Consider the following 21,024-nt stretch of genomic DNA (forward strand, 5'->3'; position numbering starts at 1 on the left):
CTTCGTAATCGCCTTCACGCGTCGGACCAGAGTGTCAATTGCTCACATCGAATAAGAAATTCATTTGATATTGACGGCGAGCTTTTTGCGCTGACTCAGCCACTGACGTGCGATCAGTTTGCACAAAACGCTCGGGCTCGTCCGGGATTTGAACCCGGGACCTCCTGCACCCTAAGCAGGAATCATACCCCTAGACCAACGAGCCCTGTGACACGGCGATTGCCAATTATTCCAGTCCCTCGATGTCGTCCAGGGTGCCCTGGAAGTCTCGTGTACGCTGGCGGGATGGGGGCGGCGCGAATTCCCGCGGTCGGCGGCCTTCCTGGGCTATTGGTACCTTCATGTAGAGCTGCCGCTGGGCTCGCACTGCCTGCTGCTGAGAAAGTGATTGCTTTTGCTGATATGACTTGCAATAACGACTGCGCGAAACGCCGCTATCTCGTTAGGGGTGCTACGGCAGACACCCTCTCGAGCACCCCGAAGACTTCTTGAGCCCTCGGCTGTGATGGGTTCCAGGCTGACAAATGAACTATCGTGAGTGCATTCGCGGACGGGAGAAAGGCTGAGGCAAGTTCGAGTGAACAAGGATGGACTCCTCGGGTCCGTCGTTTCCGTAGTGTAGCGGTTATCACGTCTGCTTCACACGCAGAAGTTCCCCGGTTCGATCCAGGGCGGGAACAGTATTTTCCTGCCTATGTCGTATTGTCCTCCAATGAGCCACTTCGTGTGTGGATCTGCCGCATGTCCCTTCGTTTTGCAAGTACCACATTTATTGAATTTTTTAGTTACGATGGCAACATCACTACAAGTTGTCTGCGAAATAAGGCGCACACAAGCGGTTTCCGTGATGTAGCGGTTATCACGTCTGCCTAACACGCAGAAGGTCCCCGGTTTGATCCCAGGCGGAAACACTTTTTCATCACTTTAAGCAAGACTTACTAACATGCATCTGCTACCATCTGTACCCGAAACCTTCGTAATCGCCTTCACGCGTCGGACCCGAGTGTCAATTGCTCACATCGAATAAGAAATTCATTTGATATTGACGGCGAGCTTTTTGCGCTGACTCAGCCACTGAGGTGCGATCAGTTTGCACAAAACGCTTGGGCTCGTCCGGGATTTGAACCCGGGACCTCCTGCACCCTAAGCAGGAATCATACCCCTAGACCAACTTTTTTTTGTTTTTTTTTTTTTTTTCTTTTTTGACGGGCCTCCCAACTCCCCTTATAGCCCGGCCTTGCGCTCTCGATAACCGCCGTCGTTGGCGAGCTTCTGTGGCTGTACAATTATTTGATGTAGCTCCCCCGATGACAATGAACGTGGGTGTTCCCCCGTTGATCCAGACATTCCTGCTTAAGTGCAAGTAGTTCCTCCGGATGGTCCAATACGTGGAAACATACATGCGAAATGAAAAATGAATAAATCCCTCCAAAGTAATGCAACGGAATGGATGGGTATGCAGCGAACAGCACACATACGGGGGAAAAAAGGGAAAAGAGAAAAAAGAAAAAACATCCCTAGAAAAACTAGTAAAAACAAGAACCTTGACTTCAAATTTAAAATAATTCGACCCGTGCGTCATGGAAAGCCTTAACTGGAAAGCACCACATCAACCAAATTGAAACTGAAAACGCCGATTGACCACCTCGGTCATTTCCACACAGCAGTAAAAAAAAGCGGATGTAAAGACACAACGAGAGCACATAAAAAAGGAACAATTGGTAAAAGTATGCCCCATGTGAGGCTCGAACTCACAACCCCGGCATTGCTCACGGCTACTGCCTTATAAGGACCGTGCGCTAACCAATTTCGCCACGTTTTTTTTTTTTTTTTTTTTTTTTTTTTTTTGAAATACGAAACCCGTAACCTTCTATGAAAATAAATTGGAATGGTGAAAAAGACAACGAAAAGACTTCGCCCTTGGGCATAGTAGAAGTGCTGCTCGAAGAATAAACGTAACATAAACACAGCTTCGTATCTCACTCAATGAAAGGTCCTGTAGCCAGTGTCCAGCGAGTCAGTGAAGGCCGCAGTGTGAGGGGGAGTCTGGACGCGACACAGAAGCAGTGGGGCCTCTTCGCGGCACTACTGGTGTCCCGCGGCCCGGCCTCACCCCTTCACACTCAGTTGACCTATCCGATACCCATGCGATGAAACGCTATTTTAAGCATATTGCCGAAGAGTTTCCCATGATTCGGGTACGTACATGTTTTGGCGAATTCGATATCCATAAACATCTTGAATTCCAAATAATTGTCACCGCCAAAATTATTAAAGACGTAGCTGGAATAGGTACCCATCAACCACAAAACTGCATTGTTTTTCGTCTGCGGATAAAAATGCACATCAGGACGAGACAGTAGTGCTGACGAAACATTGGCGGTTGTAGTCCTGGTAATAAGAGCTATTTTTTGTCGAAGCCAAACCCAGTTCTGGAGACGGTCCCCGCAGGTGTAACGGTGGATAACTGTATCCGTCAGTTGGCAGCGACGACAGAGAGGGGTGTCACTGAGCCCGATTTTATGTAACCTCTCGTTCGTGCTAACCACATCATTGATGGCTTGTACCAGGCGGTGCGAGCATCGGAACTGAGGACACGGGAACTGACATTGCGCCATACAATATCCCAGTTCATGCCACCGAGCTTCGTTGCCAAAGGATTCGTTCCTTCGTGTTGTCGCCAGTCCGCTATTATGGCTTGTGCAGTTAAACGTTGAGAGTTTATGACCTCTTTACCGATGTAGCTCCGTGAAAGGTAATAATCTCTGATATGTTTTAGCCGATAACTGATGGGCTGAATATTCAGCGGTGGGTCAAGACTTTGCGGCCTGACGGCAGTGAATAATTGCGCTGTAATGCCGGAAGGATCATTGTTAATTATAGCGGTCGTCCTTGTAACATAGAGAGCCATCGCTTTCACCTTGATATCTACTAATCCCATCCCTCCATTCTGGGGGTGGAGTGTCGCAGTTTGGGCAGACACGCGAAAAATTTCCCCTCTCCAAATAAAATTGGTCACCTTCGACATAATGTGCTTAGCAATGACTGCAGGCAGTGGCAGGAGCTGCGCCGTGTAGAAGGCTTTGGATAAAATACAGGAGTTGACCAGATGAATCCGATCAAATTGATTGAGGCTTCTGTGGGAATTGTCAATGAGAGCACCGTTAAGTTTACGCACTATTTCCCTCCAGTTTGCCGCCGCCATCTTTAAAGAGGACGCCGTCAATATGATGCCGAGAGCCTTGTGGACGCTGACTTCCTGAGCGTAGCCAACTCGCAAATGCTGGAGGCCACAGAGGTTAATAAATTTACTTTTCTTGTCATTCAATTTAGCCCCCGACGCCAAACAGTATTGCTGGAGGTGAGCCGCTAAAGTGGTGACATCATTCTCATTGCGGACAACCACACCCACATCGTCGGCATAGGCGCCTACGACAGTTTTTTCTCCTGAAAGTGTTAGCCCTGTGAGTTTCGCCTGCAGTTGGAGTAACAGAGGTTCGAGTGAAAGAACAAAAAGTAACATGGACAAAGGGCTGCCTTGTGGAATCCCTCTGTTGATTTGAATCGGTTGGGTTAGTTGCGAGTTGACAGAAAGTCTTGCGTTGATCCCCAGTGCCATGTTTGTGATCATGTCAATCGCGTTCTGCAAGAAACCGAATCTTTTCATGGTTTCAAGGAGGTACTCGTGAGCGACGAGGTCAAAGGCTTTAAAAAAGTCCAGAAAGATCAGCCCACACTTCATGTTACTGGCGTTCGTTAAAGCAATGATATCCCGATAAAAAGCTGCCGTGTGCAATACAGTTCTCCCGAAGGCACATGTCTGCTGACGTCCAATGAATTTTGCAGTGAGGGGCATCATTCGCGTGTTGATTGCACGGGCGACTATTTTATAATCGGAGTTTAACAATGAAATGGGGCGGAAGTTGGCGATATTTTTGGTACCTCTGCTTTTAGGGATAAGCACAATTGTGCATTCCTTAAAGGCAAGTGGTATAGGCTTCCCTTGAAAAACTTTGTTCACTAATTGGGTGATTTTGTCCCCGATGATGTGCCAATACCTCCTGTAAAATTCAATGGGTAATCCGTCAGGACCAGGGGACTTCCTGATCGGCGAGTGGCAGACAATCTCCAAAACATCTTTATTACTAAATTCCAAAGAAATGGTGTCATTGTCTTCTCTAGTTATAGTAGAGGAAATGGCACTAAACAGTTCGTCATAGCAGTCGTCATGAGTAGCCGCTGACGTGTAGGTGTCAACAAAATAGTCGTGTAGTGCCTTGATAATCTCTCGCTGGGTGCCGACAGTCGTGCCATCGCCGAGTTTCAGGGCCTCAATAAAAGTCCTCCTTCTGTTCTTAGCATGTTTGACAAGGTGGTATAGAGCGGCTGTTTCATCGTCCCTGACCGACTTCACTTTAGATTTGATCTTAATACCTTCCAGTTGCATCCTCTTAAGATTGATTAATTTCGCCTTTACTTTTCGAATGTCGTCTATTCTGGTGTTCGCGGCGTCGGCTGTATCACAGAGGTCGCGTAAGACAGTGTAGTAGAACTCCATCGTCTTCTTTATCGCGGCTGCTCTTTCAATACCGAAGAATATAACAACTTTTCGCAGTTTGGGTTTTGCATGCTGAGTCCACCACGCTATGGTGCTACGAAAGTTTGTGGTAGTGCGCAAGCACTGCTCCCAAGCGCGTCGCACCGCCGCCTCTAGGTCAGCATCCGTTAATAAGGAGACGTTCAAGTTCCATTGATTTTTATACCAACGCGTTGGTTGTGGCAGCAAATTCAGGCACGCAACGACACCACTGTGATCAGAGAAGCTGGAGGGTATTGTTTCAATTCGTAACAAGACTTTCTCTAAAACGTCGGAAACATAAATCCTGTCAATTCTGCTGCAGGAATTCGCGACGATGTGTGTGAATCGTACCAAGGTCGGGTACCTAATTTCTAACGCGTCTTTCAGTTTGAGGTCGGTCACGAGACGCTTTAATTCAGGCGAATAATTAAAATTCGGGGACTGATCTTTCTGGGATAATACACAATTAAAATCACCTCCAATGATAACACGTTCGGGATTTTTCCGTAACAAATAGATGATTTGTTCCTTAAAAAAGTTTGCTCGTTCCGCTCTATAGGTACTGCCAGAAGGCGCGTACAAGTTAAAGATGGTGACGCCAAAAACGGTGACACCCACACCTCTACCGGAATCTAACTTGTCAACCTGAGTGACGGGAATGCCTTCTTTAAGTAAGATGGCAGTCCCCACGTTCGAGTCGGGGGAAAAATTTGTAATAGCAACAAAACCAGGAACAGTTAAGTGTGGCATGGCCACCTCCTGCAAAAGAGCGATATCTGTTCCCGACTCATAGAGATATTGTTTTAAGGCACTCAGTTTCACCTCCGACCGGATTTTATTAATATTTAATGTCGTGATCGTATAGGCTTGCGACATAATGACAGTACGTTGGAGAGGCGGAAGGAGCAAATATCTTTAAAGGGCAACATCTTCACGCCATTCCATATTTGTGGCCGGGAAATTCGTGTCTGTGACGTCACTGAGTTGTATTCTTGCGTCTTTGTTCTTACTCTTTTTACGCACAGCATTTACATTAGGTTGCACTCGGATCCTGGGGCGGACACTGTGGAGCACCTCCGCAGCCGGCGGCGTGGGAGGGTCGTGGGTGATGTCAAGCTGCTCTCCCGGCACATCCCGCGAAGGGATGGCACGCGGCGACACCGCCGGCGAGCGAGCAGCTGAACTATCACTCGCACTATCAGCCTGTTGGGCAACATTCTCTACCCGCAGCTGTTTGTTGTCACCGACAGACCCGGACAGCTGTGTTTGTATTATTTCCTGGAGTTGTTGACATTCCCCTTGTTGTGAGTCCTGAACCGAAGCGGCTGCCACGTGATGTGTACCGTCGGCGCTCAGAGATGTTTGTATACCACCATCACAGGCCTCTGTGTGTGTACTTCCTGCAGCAATGTGAGCCACCCGTACAGGTTGGTCGGCCGGAGTTGGCTGTCGCGGAAGTTCTAAGGCACTAGCCAGCGGCAACTGCTTAACTTCCACGGAAGTATCGGCACTTGAAATTGTGGGAGGAGAAGCGTCCACAATAGCCTCACCGATTGGAGCTTTCGCTTCCGAGCCGGATTCCCGATCGTCCTTTTTCGCGGTCTCATGTGCACTAGAGGTGTCGGTATCAGAGCCACTGCTGTCACAAGTTCTGCGCCTCTTATTGGTCGCGGCATCGAGTTTTGCAGGGGGCAACGCACCTTTGTCTCTCCGAACCAGAACCGGAAACTCATCAGAACGAGTTTCTTGTTGCTGTTCCGAAGGCATTTCAGAACTAGGGAGCCCAATTTCTGTCATCGGCTTGGCGGCCACTACATCCGCCAAAGTAAGCCTTTTACGCTGCTGGAGGGAATTCTTTAACACAAACATGCGCCTGGGGCAGTCTTGACGCAAGTGACCACTCTCATTACATATATGACAGGTCGGTATTTGGCCAATGTAAGTAACGTGAGCCTTATAGTCACAAACAAGTATATGGGATGGAATATTCTGCTTGACATGCATTTCTACAGATCGAACGCCACTGTAACATTGCAACCTATGTTGGCTTGACCACCGTTCATGTCGAATCTGTTTAACGTCACCGAATTTGGACAGTACCTCCTTCATATAACAATTTTCTACTTCAGGGGGTAAGTTAAAAATACGCACGTTCGTGTAGTCTACATCGGCATTGGAAATGAGCACTGTACTTACAGAGTCGTCCCGGTGTCGGAAAATAGCACTGCCTCCGTGCTTCGTCATGATCTTCTCCAGTAATACAGGATTCAGTAATTTAACAAAGAAACAATACTGCTCGGTATCATAATAGGCGGTGTGCACTTGGTCAGATGTAATCCCAATAACATCAACGATCCAGTCATGTATCTCCAGTGAACTCGGTTGCACAGATCGGGTGGACTTGTCGAAATCAAAACGGAGTGTACACTTTCGCGGAAATAACCTGGACATTGCAGCAGATAGCGAGCGGTTAACCCGCTACAATAAGACCGCAACAAAAATACAAATGGAAAACGATATAAACTGCAGAATAACACAACACTTGCAAACAGAAATATGAGTGGAAAACACGCCTTGTGAACACGCGGTGGAGCGGAGCTCTGACACGTCCGACCAGCACGGTGTCGCAAGCGCGACTACCTGTTCCCGCGTAATTTACTTGTTTTCCCGCATGTACGACATTGGTAGTTTTGGAATATTTAAAATGCGTTGTCAGATGTGGGGTTCGAACCCACGCTCCCCTTAGGGAACCAGAGCTTAAATCTGGCGCCTTAGACCGCTTTTTTTTTTTTTTGCCTTAACCACTTTTTTTTTTTTTTTTTTATTTGAACCCAGGACCTGCTGCACCCGAAGCAGGAATCATACCCCATTTTTTTTTTAATTTTTTTTATTATTTTTTTTTACTTTTTCTGAGTAACGTGCGTTAACCAATTGCTCCACTTTTTTTATCTTTCTTCTTTTAATTAATTTTTGGTTTTCTTGTTTTTTTTTTTTTTTTTTTTTTTTTTTTTTTTTTTTTTTTTTTTTTTTTTTTTAATCGAAATCCCCTCCTTTAGGGACCACCGTGAAGAGTTGTTCTAGAAGAATTTAAAAAGAAAAAAAACAAAAAGATGTTTTCTCATCTCGGATCCAAGTGTATTCTGGTGATCCGTGTGCACTGTTGGAGGGAGGTACCGAGGCGCAGTGGCTGAAGTCAGGACACGAGGCAGAAGCAGTGGGGCCTCTTCGCGGCACTACAGGTGCTCCGCGTCCCAACCCACCCCCACACTCCCGGTTCACTACCCTATTCCCATTTTTTTGAATACAATGTTAAGCATATTTCCAAAGTTCTTGCCATGATTCTTGTATTGAAGTGTTTTGTGAAATTCGATTGCCATATGCATTTTGAATGCGACACGATCATCATCCCCAAGTTTGTTAAAGATATAACTAGAATAATTACCCAGTAACCAAGCCACAGTATTATTTTTCGTCTGTGGGTAAAACTTAAAATCAGGCCGATAGATCATCATTGCGTGGACATTGGTGGGAACACTGCGAGTGATAAGGGCGACTTGTTGCTGAATCCAGTTCCAGTTGTGGAGACGTTCCCCACAGGTGCATCTGTGCAACACGGTATCTGTGAGGTTGCAGTGAAGACAGAGGTCGGTAGCACTCAGCCCTATCCGGTGGAGTCGCTCATTGGTACTTATGATATTATTGACTGCTTTGTACCACGCAGTACGAGCATCCGAGCTCAAAACAGTGGAACCAACGTTTCGCCATACTGCATCCCATTGGACTCCACTATATTTGCTAACAATCGGATTCTGGCTTTCGTGTTCCCTCCTGTCCGCCAAAATTGCTTTTGCCGTTAAGGACTGAGTGTGCCGTAACTGGTGACTAAGGTAGCTATACTCGAGATAATACTCTCTGATATGTTTAAGCCGGTAACAAATAGGTTGAACATTCAGCGGAGATTCAAGACTATGTGGCCGGACAGCATGAAATAACTGTGCCGTATGTCAACCAATCCCATCCCTCCATGCGTTGGGTGTAGCGCTGCTGTCCGTGCAGATACACGAAAGATCTCGCCTTTCCATAGAAATTTCGTAACATTTGACATGATATTTTGAGCCACTCCTGCAGGAATAGGAAGAACCTGCGCCGTGTAGAAGGCCTTAGATAAAACACACGTATTAATCAACGTAATTCTGTCAAATTGGTTCAGACTTCTGTGGTAGTTATCAATGACTGCACCGTTGATTTTGTGAGCCACATCCCTCCAGTTCGCCGCCGTCATGTTTAATATTGACGCCTTCAACACTATCCCTAGAGCTTTCAGTTCACTGACGTGTGTGGCACACGAAATTTGAAGACGGTCGAGGCCTCGCAGATTTAAAAACTTGCTTTTCTGGTCATTGATGTGTGCTCCAGACGCCTGACAGTAGGTCTTGAGGACAGCTTCAAGCGCAGTGACGTCAGACTCATCTCTGATAACAATCCCAACATCATCCGCATAGGCTCCTGTTACGGACTTCACTCCTGAGATCGTTAAACCACTAAGCTTCGCCTGCAGGTGCGTGAGGAGCGGCTCGAGCGAAATGACGAACAGCAACATCGACAAGGGGCTGCCCTGAGGGACACCTCTGTCGATGAGGAGCCGTTTCGTGAGTTGCGAATTTACTGAAATTTTTGCAGTGATTCCGATGGCTACATTTTTTATTATTGCGATCGCGGACGGTAAAAAGCCCAAGCGCCGCAGTGTCTCTAGTAGGTACGTGTGGTTGACAAGATCAAATGCCTTAAAAAAATCGAGAAAGAGCAGACCACATTGTACGTTGCTGGCGTCAGCGAGCGCAATAATATCCCTATAAAAGGCAACCGTTTGCAGTATAGTCCGCCGAAAAGCACATGTTTGCTGTTTGCAAAGCATGTTGGAAGTGAGCGGCAGAAGCCTCATCTTAACTGCACGAGCTACAATCTTGTAATCGGAATTCAGTAGTGATATCGGCCGAAGATTTGTTACAGATTTTCCACCTCTGGTCTTAGGGAGGAGAACAATTTTACATTCTTTAAACTCTCCTGGAACAGACTGCCCCTGCAAGACCTCGTTCACCATGTCTGTGATCTTCGCTCCGAGTATGTGCCAGTACTTTTTATAAAATTCAATGGGAAGACCGTCAGGCCCAGGGGACTTGTTAGTAGGGGAACTGCAGATGATGTCGAAAACGGCTTCGTGACTGAAACCCGAAGAAAGACTTTCACTTTCGTCTGCAGTTATCCTCGGAGGAAGAACTTCAAGGAGTTGAGAAGCGCTGTCTGCATGGGGAGCGTTTGAAGTATAAGTCCTGACAAAGTAGCTGTAAAGTTCTCTGACGATATCGCGTTGATTTGTGACCGTCGTGCCATCTTCGAGTTTAAGTTCATCAACGAAAGCCCTCCTTCTATTCTTCGCGTGCTTGACAAGGTGATACAAGGCCACCGTTTCGTCTGCGCGTACTGATTTTACTTTGGATCGAACCTTAAGTCCTTCTAACTGCTCCCGTTTCAGACTGATTAATTTAGCTTTGATTCTCTGAATTTCCCCTATTCTAGTAGCCGTGGCATCCGCTCTGTCATACAAATCTCTTAATAAGGAGTAATAAAATTCCATTGTCCTGCGAATTCCAGTAGCCCGTTCAATACCAAAGGACATAAGAACCCTGCGCAGTTTGGGCTTCGCTTTATAGGTCCACCATGCTATAATGCTAGGGAAGGCAGGAACAGTGCGGAGGCACTGCTCCCAAGCACGCCTGACGGCCTCCTCCAGGTCTCAGTCGGTTAATAATGAAAGATTAAGATGCCACTGATTTTTAAACCAGCGCGTGGGTTGTTGTTGTAAGTTGATACACGCAACCACGCCACTGTGGTCTGAGAAACTGGTAGGAATAGTTTCTACATTTAATAAGTTAGTTGCTAAGTTTTCAGACACATAAATCCTGTCGATCCTGCTACAGGAATTTCCAACGATGTGTGTGTACCTCACTAAAGTTGGGTACCGAGCTTCCCAGGTGTCCTTGAGTTTAAGATCATAAACAAGACGGTTTAAATCAGGTGAATAATTAAAATTTGGTGTCTGATCTTTTCTGGACAATACACAATTAAAATCACCTCCAATGATCAGCTGCGTAGGATTGTTCCGCAGTAAATAAATGATATCTTCCTTATAAAAGCGTGCGCTGTCAGCTCTACGAGTACTCCCGGAAGGCGCGTACAAATTAATAACAGTAACGCCAAAAATAGTGACACTCAGTCCTCGACCGGATTCTAATCTTTCAATGTGGGCAAACGGAATACCTTCCCTAATTAAGACGGCAGTCCCCACGTTCGTTTCCGAGAAAGAATTGATTATTGCAACAAAACCGGTAAGGTTTATTTGCTGCAAGGCCACCTCTTGTAAAAGGGCGATGTCTGTATCCGACTCGTAAAGATATTGTTGTAGAGCACGCACCTTGACATCAGATCGGATCTTGTTAATATTTAACGTTGTTATTTTATATGCCTGTGACATACTGAGACCTATGCAGGAACGGGGATGAATTAATCATCGCCAACGGTCGGATCGTCATGCCATTCCATTTGTTTATCCAGTTGTAAAGCCAAGCCATGCTCGTTGTGTTTGCCCCCGGCATCTTTATTCTTAGTTTTCTTTCGGACAACGTTCACATTTGGTTGGATTCTGTTCCTGCGGCGCCCACTATGAGCCATCTCGGCAGACGGCGGCGTGGGCGGGTCGTGGGGATTGTCAACGGCCGACGACGGTCGCGACACTACGGCCGGAACCACTCGCGGCGTGTCCTCCGGCGGCAACCCAGCTGCGGAAGTACTTTCGCTATCAACAGGTTTGTTATCAAACTCCACATGAAGTGGTTTGTTGACATTTTCCGTCACCGACTGCTGTTTATGTTCGCGTTCCGTGTCATGACAACATTCCTGTTGTGTTGCCATGTCGCGAGCCGCCGCCGTTGGCTGTCCGGCATCCTCATCTAGAGGTGTGGTCTGTTTACTATCACAACTGTCTACGCCGTGTTGAACCCCTGCAGCGACCTGCTGTTCACATGTCGGTCGGTCCACCGGAACCTGGTGCTGTGGTTGGTTGGAGGGCCGACCATCCGTCCCCTGCGACGCCGCGACAGCAGCTGAAATGTCACTATGTGACATGCCAGAGGGAAAATCGTCTACTAGAACGGGACCTTTTAAGAATTTAATATCAGATCTACGTTCCTGCGAGTCTTGTCTCTTTGATTCTGGTGTACTGTGGGCTTCGTCCTCAGAACTACTACCGTCACAAGTCCTACGTCGTTTATTGGTAGCAGTGTCTCCGGTCGCAAGTGTCGGTTCGTCCGTACTTGTCCGAGGCAAGGTTGGAAATTCCTCAATGCGCACGACTTCCGGTTCATGCAACGCAGATACACCACCGGCTGTAGCACTTTCTGCCGCTTGATTATCGGTAACAATCTCCGCGAGCGTTAGCCGTTTCCGTTGCTGTAAAGAATTTTTTAAGACGAAAACCCGTTTGGGACAATCTTGACGCATGTGGCCACTCTCATTGCAGATGTGACACGTCAAAGTTTGACCAGTGTACGTAACTTGAACCCTGTAGTCGCAAACCATAATATGGGAAGGAATATTGACTTTTACATGCATGTCTACTGACCTAACACCACTGAAACATTGCAACCGATGCTGGCTAGACCAGCGTTCATTTCGAATCTGTTTGACATCCCCATCCTTGCTTAACACATCTTTCAGATAACAATTTTCAACTTCCGGGGGCAGATTAAAGATACGTACATTTTTATATTCTACGTCGGCATTAGTAACGGTGACGGTACTTACAGAGTTATCCCGATGTCGGAATTCAATTCGTCCGCCATGCTTCAGGAGTATCTTATCCAGCAACACAGGGTTCAGTAATTTGACAAAAAAACAATACTGCTCCATGTCGTAATACGCAGTGTGCACCTGATCAGAATTGATACCAATAACGTCCACTATCCAGTCATGAATCTCCAGCGATGTCGGTTGTACGTGACGGGTTGACTTTTCAAATTCAAAGCGGAGGGTACTTTTCGTGGGAAATAAACTGGCCATATCAGAAATTAACAAGCGGTCGAGACCGCTAAATAATAGCAACGAAAACGGTTAGAAACTCCACCACAATCAATGGTAAATAATCACGGCACTTCCAAAAGAAAGTAGAAACAACACAAATACACAACTCGTAAACACACCGGTTAACAGCGCTCTCAGCACGTCCGAATAGCAACGTGTCTCAAGCGCGACTTGTGACCGCTCGGCCAATCTAACTTGCGAGCGCAAACAACATGCTGCCGTCGTTCCTAGCAACATCTCCGGAGCCTGACAGCGAAATTTGCTTGTTTTTTCTTGTGTGAAGGAAATACGTTTTTTCTAGAGTATTTAAAACGAGTTGTCAGATGTGAGGTTCCACCCCACCCTCACTTTCGGGAACCACAGCTTAAACATGGTGCCTTACACCATTGTTTTCCGTCGCCATCTGTCTTGAGTGGAACGAGCAGAACTGTAGTTATCAATATTCACATTGACGCAGAGAAAACAAAAAACGACAGGAAAGGCCGTTCCCTAGCAACGGCTACGCTGTGCATTTCGCCCTCAGGGGAAGCTAATGATATGCTCCAGGCGAACATCAAACTAACCAACTTAATATTGTGATACTTAGGCGCTTTCTACTTCTGGATTGGCACACATATGCTGAATCGACTCTGGATCATCAGTAAGTACGTCACATTAGATATTTGTTTTATCGCCCTGCTGTAAATTAAAGGGCAGTTTTTCAACGGCTGTCAGTTCTGCTTCTAGCTACGCTACATCGCCCTAGCAGCACCTACGCACTGCGTTCAGATGTGCTCACCTCCGCCCTGGCGTTGAGCGCCTACAGCGCCATCGCCTTCGGCCTCTGGTGGCAGGAGGGTAGCCGACAGATCAGGGCGTGGGTGGGACGCAGCACAACGCGGTGGTGGTGTAACGGTCAGCATGGTTGCTTCCCAAGCAGTTTATCCGGGTTCGATTCCCGGCCACCGCACAAAAGGTACCTTTTTCTTCTACGGGTATTCCACGTAACGAAACGCGATCTTCGGAACTGTGAGCTGTCGCGGTACGAATAGTTTTCCTCCGCCCCTCGTCTCACTCCGTGCTGCCAGGGCGCCAGTCGCCGGATTTCGATTCCCAGCATCGTGTGTCGACTTGTCTCTGACTGCCTTGTCTCGGCTGACGCGAAAGCTAACGTTTCGAAACGGGCATATATGTAGAGGGCAGGCGCGAGAAACGACTGTGAGAGACCAAAAAACGACAAACACACGACAGAACCTTTCATTTTATTGTGGCCACAGATTCGCGCCTTAGTTTACCGAGAGGCAAGAGTGGCGTCAGCGTGCTGAACAGAATCATTAACGCTAAGCAGCAACGAAACCGAAGTAAAAAGGCAAAATGAAAGAAGCCAAATGCAGATCGAGCTCCCAGCTGGTCACCCATCCAAGTACTAACCACGCCCAACGGTTCGTAAGTCCGGTGATCACATGAGAACAGCTGCACTTTTTTTGTCATTTAGGGCCTCCCAACCCCTTTTATAGCCCTCCTTGCTCCACCTAGTAACGCTTTCTTCGGCAAGCCTCAACGCTGTAATTTCTTAATCTTTCGAACTTCGTTTACGCAAGGACAATACAAACTAAATCATGTACTTCTGGGATGTGATATTGTCCACTTCTGCAGAACAATGGAGTACTAAAATCGATAGTACTGTGGAGTCGCGCGGACGGTCTTTTTCTTCCGCAGTTGCACTCAGCTGCACGTTCTTCAACAAAAATTTATTTGTTAAACAAATGTTATTCTTCTCTCTTCAGTAGTGTCACCCACTCCGATGGAACGGAGAGGTCTTAATAACAGTTGGCAATACTGCACAACTAAGTGTTGATGACTGTGCGCATCACACTAACGAAAAATAAATCATCTAAAATTAACAAAATGAAGTAGTGACAGTCCGGTAACGGAAATGAAGTGACTGGAAAAACACTTCTGCAGCCATGAATGTGTCAAACATACAGGTCGTATCTTCCAGTATACTCATGAAGGCTGGTGAAACAAAATAAAATTCCTCCGTATTAAAATGTGACTCTCTCCAAGAGATAAAACCAGAACGTTCCGTAGTGAGTACGTGGCGCAATGCATGAACTACAACACAAGTGAAACAAGTAAAACAAAGAGAAAAGTAATAAAACGTGGACCGTGCCTACTCAGTAAAACTCAGTGCAAGGTGTTGTCCGCAGTGCCATCTCATAGCCATAATCGAAGGCCGCCTGCAAAATATTCGTAAACAGTTCGCGATAGTTGACGCAATCTTTCATTTTCATATACTGGGCCCACACATAATCCAGGTATATCACATTAATCAGTAACGGTCAGATCTATAATTGCATAAATCGTGTGCCCTAATACCCAGACAGTGACATTATTCTTCGTCTGCAGGAAGGCTTAGAAGACAGGCAGTATCACACGACGAACAGTCACTAGGTGTGGAGGCGTTCTGTTAACGTGGGCGACCATTTGTTGACAGAGCCGCCATACCGTCGACACAGAGCTACACTCGAAACGATGTTTGCGTGTGTCCGGATCACCACATCTTCCACAGTTGGTGGAGGGGAGGAGATGGATGTCCGAAAGCCGCTGATTCGTCGCCAGGGTGTTGTGGACGATCTTAAGCCATAGCGCACTCACGTCCGGCGGCAACACTGGGTTGTTGAAGTCTGCCCACACCTTCACCCGTTCCATTGTGGGGTTCTGCACCACAAGTTCATGACGCGGAGGTTGTCCAGTCACGGCAACATAGAGACCGCGAGCTGTCCTGTTCCTGTCGGTAGCCGTTGACAGAGCATAACTCCTAGTTAAAAAGTACTCCCGGACATATGACAATTTAAACGGGATACCCGCGAGTTAACATCGAGTATAGATTTAAGTGCCAGGAAGTCATTTCTAAAAGTATTTGTATGGAGTGTAGCCATGTATGGAAGTGAAACTTGGACGATAAATAGTTTGGACAAGAAGAGAATAGAAGCTTTCGAAATTTGGTGCTACAGAAGAATGCTGAAGATTACATGGGTAGATCATATAACTAATGAAGTATTGAATAGGATTGGGGAGAGGAGAAGTTTGTGGCACAACTTGACCAGAAGAAGGGATCGGTTGGTAGGACATGTTCTGAGGCATCAAGGGATCACCAATTTAGTATTGCAGGGCAGCGTGGAGGGTAAAAATCGTAGAGGGAGACCAAGAGATGAATACGCTCAACAGATTCAGAAGGATGTAGTTTGCGGTAGGTACTGGGAGATGAAGAAGCTTGCACAGGGTAGAGTAGCATGGAGAGCTACATCAACCCAGTCTCAGGACTGAAGACCACAACAACAACAACCCGCGAGGGAGACTGGCGCTCCTTCGGAGTGTAGGCGGCAGAGCTCCAGGAGTGCTGCTGTTGTTCCTGCCGGACTGTTGGTCTGCAAGCTTTCGTGCCTCCATAGGAACCAGGAGACAGCTTTAGAAATTGCCCTGCCGCCTGGCTTCGAAACGCTGAGCAGTTGGGCGATGTACCAGGCATTAGATAAAATGAATGTGTGAATGACAGCGATTCGTTGATGTAGATTGAATCAGCGACCATAGTGGCTGCGACATAGGGTCTTCACAGTTACAAGAATTCGCCTGCAGTTTAGAACTTGTGGGCACGCAGCAACGTCGAAGCCTAAAATTCTATGGCTGCGAGCAACACGGAACCAGTCCTGCGCAGTGTACATGTCTCGCGGACCTAGTGGGACCAACACATTTTTCCGTGCCTTCAAAACGGAGCCAGAGGCACGTTCGTACAACGTCAGAATATCGTGGACCTTATCCAAGTCGTGGGTCCGCTCCATGAAAATCCCCACGTCTTCAGCGTAGGCAGCACGCTTTGGAGACACGTGACGGATCTTGATACCTTCAATGATTTGAGCAACTGCTCAAAACGGGTCGAGCGCAATTACAAATAAGGGCATTGATAAAGGGTAGCCCTGCCTGACGGATCTTGCAAGAGGAATTGGCATCGACTATCAACCATTGATAACAATTGAGAATGAGATTTTCACTCCGCAGCGGAGTGTGCGCTGATTTGAAACTTGCAGAACTAGCACTCCTGAAAGAAAGGATACTGCGGAGACATGGCTTAGCCACAGCCTGGGGGATGTTTCCAGAATGAGATTTTCACTCTGCAGCGCAGTGTGCGCTGATGTGAAACTTCCTGGCAGATTAAAACTGTGTGCCGGACCGAGACTCGAACTCGGGACCTTTGCCTTTCGTCGGCAAGTGCTCACCAACTGAACTACCCAAGCACGACTCAAGTCCCCAGGCTGTGGCTAAGCCATGTCTCCGCAATACTGTTTCTTTCAGGAGTGCTAGTTCTGCAAGTTTCGCAGGAGAGCTTCTGTAAGGTTTGGAAGGTAGAAGCCGAGGTACTGGCAGAAGTAAAGCTGTGAGGATGGGGCTTGAGTCGTGCTTGGGTAGCTCAGTCGGTAGAGCACTTGCCCGCGAAAGGCAAAGGTCCCGAGTTCGAGTCTCGGCCCAGCACACAGTTTTAATCTGCCAGGAAGTTTCATTGATAATAATTACTGATTCCGCAACCATTAAAATATTCCGTAGAGGCTGGAGGGGGGGGGGGGAGGGGAGGGGGGGGAGATTAGTATTTAACGTCCCCTCGACAACGAGGTCATTAGAGACGGAGCGCTAGCTCGGGATGAGAGAAGGATGGGGAAGGAAATCGGCCGTGCCCTTTCAAAGGAACCATCCCGGCATTTGCCTGAAGCGATTTAGGGAAATCACGGGAAACCTAAATCAGGATGGCCGGAGACGGGATTCAACCGTCGTCCTCCGGAATGCGAGTCCAGTGTGCAAACCACTGCGCCACCTCGCTCGGTGCGCCTGGAGGGAGTGGCCGCCGAACCCCAGTTTTGTCATTACGGACAGAAGATAATCATGCCCGATACGGTCGAAAGCATTGGCAAAGTCAATCGTGAGAATGCCAGCTGACAGTCCACTGACGGCCGTGAATGCGACTACGTCTCGATATGAAGCTGCATCGTGAAAAATGCTACGATGTGGCACACGACATATCTGGAAGGGACTGATGATCTTGTCCATTACCACTTTGAGTTTCGTCGCAAGGTACATTTCCACAAGTTTGTAATCTGCATTTATAAGTGTGATAGGGCGAAACGCCTTAACTCGGCATGTTGTAGGTTTCTTCGGGAGTAAAACAATGCGCCCTTCAATAAACTTTGAAGGAACAGGAGTACCACTAACAATTTCGTTGACCGTAGTCGTCAGCGTTTCACCGAAGATATCCCAGTAAGTCAGGTAAAACTCAACTGGAAGACCATCAGGTCCCGGAGACTTCCCTTTACGACATGTGCTTGGACGTCGTCCTGTGACAAGCTCTCATCCAACGCCTGACGGTCTGAGTAGCAAAGGACACAATCCAATTCGTCTAACATAAAAGTAAGCCCTACGTCGTAGGCGTCAGTCCGTCGGAATAACTGTCGAAAATAGTCGGAGACGTGAGCAACGATCTCATGCTTTTCCGTGAGACGAGCACCAGTGTCCGTTGCGGGATTGGTAATTACTTTCCTGCGCGCCAGCCGTTTTTCACGTGCCAAGTGATAAAGTGTTGGCACCTCGTCAGTCATCTCACAAGGGGTTCGGCTCCGCCAGAATACCTTTTGCCTTGTGGAGTTGAAGATGGAGTATCTTGCTTTCCATCCTATTTAAGCGCGCGCGAAAGTTCTGAACTGGGCCGACGGGTGCATCAAGCGCATCCTGAAGAAATTGTTGATAAAATGCAATGGTGCACCTCTCCCAAAACGACACCTCCCGTGCATACCACATTGCGACACTGCGCAACTGCGGTTTGACTAATTCGATCCACCAGTGTAATACCGAGTCATAACTACACCGTTTTTCGGAACAAAGCTGCCACATGTTCTGAATCTCGGAACGTAATACGACGGCAGAGAAATGACGGGTATCGAATTTCCAAGCGCGGGAAGGTGGCACCTGCAGAGTGGCCTGTAATTGCACATCACACACAACGCCGCAGTGATCACTAAAAGATGGTCTTGAAGTGACCGTCACACATAAATGCGATCGATCCTGCTGGCACCATTCTGATAAAAATAAGTGTGCTACGTCGTAGCTGGATAAAAATGACGCCAAACATCAATTACGGCATTGGTTACGATTAACTGAGAAAGTTCCGGACACATGGTAGCCGTGGGAAATTGACCAACTGAGGCAGTAACACAGTTGGAGTCGCCGCCGACAATTACATTGCGGCTCGAGGCAAAGAACGGAGTCACCTCTTGATTAAAAAATACAGACGGAGCACTTTGTGATCGGTGCCACTCGGAAGGTAAATACCATACTGGCCATTGAAATTGCTACACCACGAAGATGACGAACTACAGACGCGAAATTTAACCGACAGGAAGAAGATGCTGCGATATGCAAATATTAGCCTTTCAGAGCATTCACACAGGGTTGGAGCCGGTGGCGACACCTAAAACGTGCTGACATGAGGAAAGTTTCCAACCGATTTCTCATACAGAACAGCAGTTGACCGGCGTTACCTCGTGAAACGTTGTTGTGATGCCTCGTGTAAGGAGGAGAAACGCGTACCATCACGTTTCCGACTTTGATAAAGGCCGGATTGTAGCCTATCGCGATTGCGGTTTTTCGTATCGCGACATTGCTGCTCGCGTTGGTCGAGATCCAATGACTGTTAGCAGAATATGGAATCGGTGGGTTCAGGAGGGTAATATGGAACGCCGTGCTGGATCCCAACGGCCTCGTATCACTAGCAGTCTATATGTCACGCATTTTATCCGCATGGCTGTAACGGATCGTGCAGCCACGTCTCGATCCCTGAGTCAACAGATGGGGAGGTTTGCAAGACAACAGCCAGCTGCACGAACAGTTCGACGACGTTTACAGCAGCACGGACTGTCAGCTCGGAGACCGTGGCTGCGGTTACACTCGACGCTGCATCACAGACAGGAGCGCCTGCGATGGTGTACTCAACGACGAACCTGGGTGCACGAATGGCAAAACGTCATTTCTTCGAATGAATCCACGTTCTGTTTAGAGCATCATGATGGTCGCATCCGTGTTTGGCGACATCGCGGTGAACGCACATTGGAAGCATGTATTCGTCATCGCCATACTGGCGTATCACCCGGCGTGTTGGTATGGGGTGCCACTGGTTACAAGTCTCGGTCACCTCTTGTTCGCATTGATGGCACTTTGAACAGTGGACGTTACCATTTCGGATGTGTTATGACCCGTGTCTCTACCCTTCATTCGATCCCTGCGAAACCCTACATTTCAGCAAGATAATGCACGACTGCATGTTGCAGGTTCTGTACGGGCCTTTCTGGATACAGAAAATGTTCGACTGCTGCCCTGGCCAGCACATTCTCCAGATCTCTCACCAATTTAAAACGCCTGGTCAATGGTGACCGAGCAACTGACTCGTCACAATACGCCAGTTACTACTCTTGATGAACTGTGGTATCGTGTTGAAGCTGCATGGGCAGCTGTACCTGTAGACGCCATCCAAGCCCTGTTTGACTCAATGTCCAGGCGTATCAAGGCCGTTATTACGGCAAGAGGTGGTTGTTCTGGGTACCGATTTCTCAGGACCTATGCACCCAAATTGCGTGAAAAAGTAATCACATGTCAGTTCTAGTATAATATATTTGTCCAATGAATACCCGTTTATCATCTACATTTCTTCTTGGTGTAGCCGGCCGGAGTGGCTGAGCGGCTCTAGGCGCTACAGTCTGGAACCGAGCGACCCCTATGGTCGCAGGTTCGAATCCTGCCTCGGGCATGGATGTGTGTGATGTCCTTAGGTTGCTTAGGTTTAAGAAGTTCTAAGTTCGAGGGGAGTGATGACCTCAGAAGTTAAGTCCGATAGTGCTCAAAGCCATTTGAACCATTTTTTATGTCCAAATCACCTGTCCGCAAAGTAACATACAGTGATATGAAAATAAACATCGCTCTTCTGCATCCAAAAAAGTATTGGCACACGCGTATGAATCGGACAGTGTGCACGTTTTCTTTATTGATGTTCACCTTCTAATAGGTAGTGTGCATCCCTTTAGCATATATAACAGCACGTAAACGCATAGGAATGCTTTGTATTAAATTCCGGGTGATATCAGCGGTAATTTTCGACCATTCCTCCAGGAGCACTTTCTCCAAGTCGTTTTTACCGGACGGACGCCTTTTTCTGACTTGTGTGTCAAGATGAGCCCACAGGTTCTCAATGGGGTTCAAATCAGGGCTCTGAGGTGGTGATAGAACACTTCTGG

General features: G+C 47.5%; 5 non-coding genes across 5 annotated transcripts; 4 read left to right on the forward strand and 1 right to left on the reverse strand.

Moving 5' to 3' along the window:
* Positions 1 to 133: 133 nt before the first annotated feature.
* Trnap-agg lies at positions 134 to 205 on the reverse strand. The gene has a single exon. It is a non-coding gene; the product is annotated as a tRNA-Pro (tRNA).
* A 402-nt stretch (positions 206 to 607) lies between these two features.
* Positions 608 to 680, forward strand: Trnav-cac. The gene has a single exon. It is a non-coding gene; the product is annotated as a tRNA-Val (tRNA).
* A 158-nt stretch (positions 681 to 838) lies between these two features.
* Trnav-aac lies at positions 839 to 911 on the forward strand. Its single transcript has one exon. It is a non-coding gene; the product is annotated as a tRNA-Val (tRNA).
* A 12,681-nt stretch (positions 912 to 13,592) lies between these two features.
* Trnag-ccc lies at positions 13,593 to 13,664 on the forward strand. Its single transcript has one exon. It is a non-coding gene; the product is annotated as a tRNA-Gly (tRNA).
* Positions 13,665 to 17,150: 3,486 nt separating this feature from the next.
* Trnas-cga lies at positions 17,151 to 17,225 on the forward strand. The gene has a single exon. It is a non-coding gene; the product is annotated as a tRNA-Ser (tRNA).
* Positions 17,226 to 21,024: the final 3,799 nt, after the last annotated feature.

Source organism: Schistocerca piceifrons, chromosome 2 (genome assembly GCF_021461385.2).
Source record: "Schistocerca piceifrons isolate TAMUIC-IGC-003096 chromosome 2, iqSchPice1.1, whole genome shotgun sequence".
NCBI classification, from domain to species: domain Eukaryota; kingdom Metazoa; phylum Arthropoda; class Insecta; order Orthoptera; family Acrididae; genus Schistocerca; species Schistocerca piceifrons.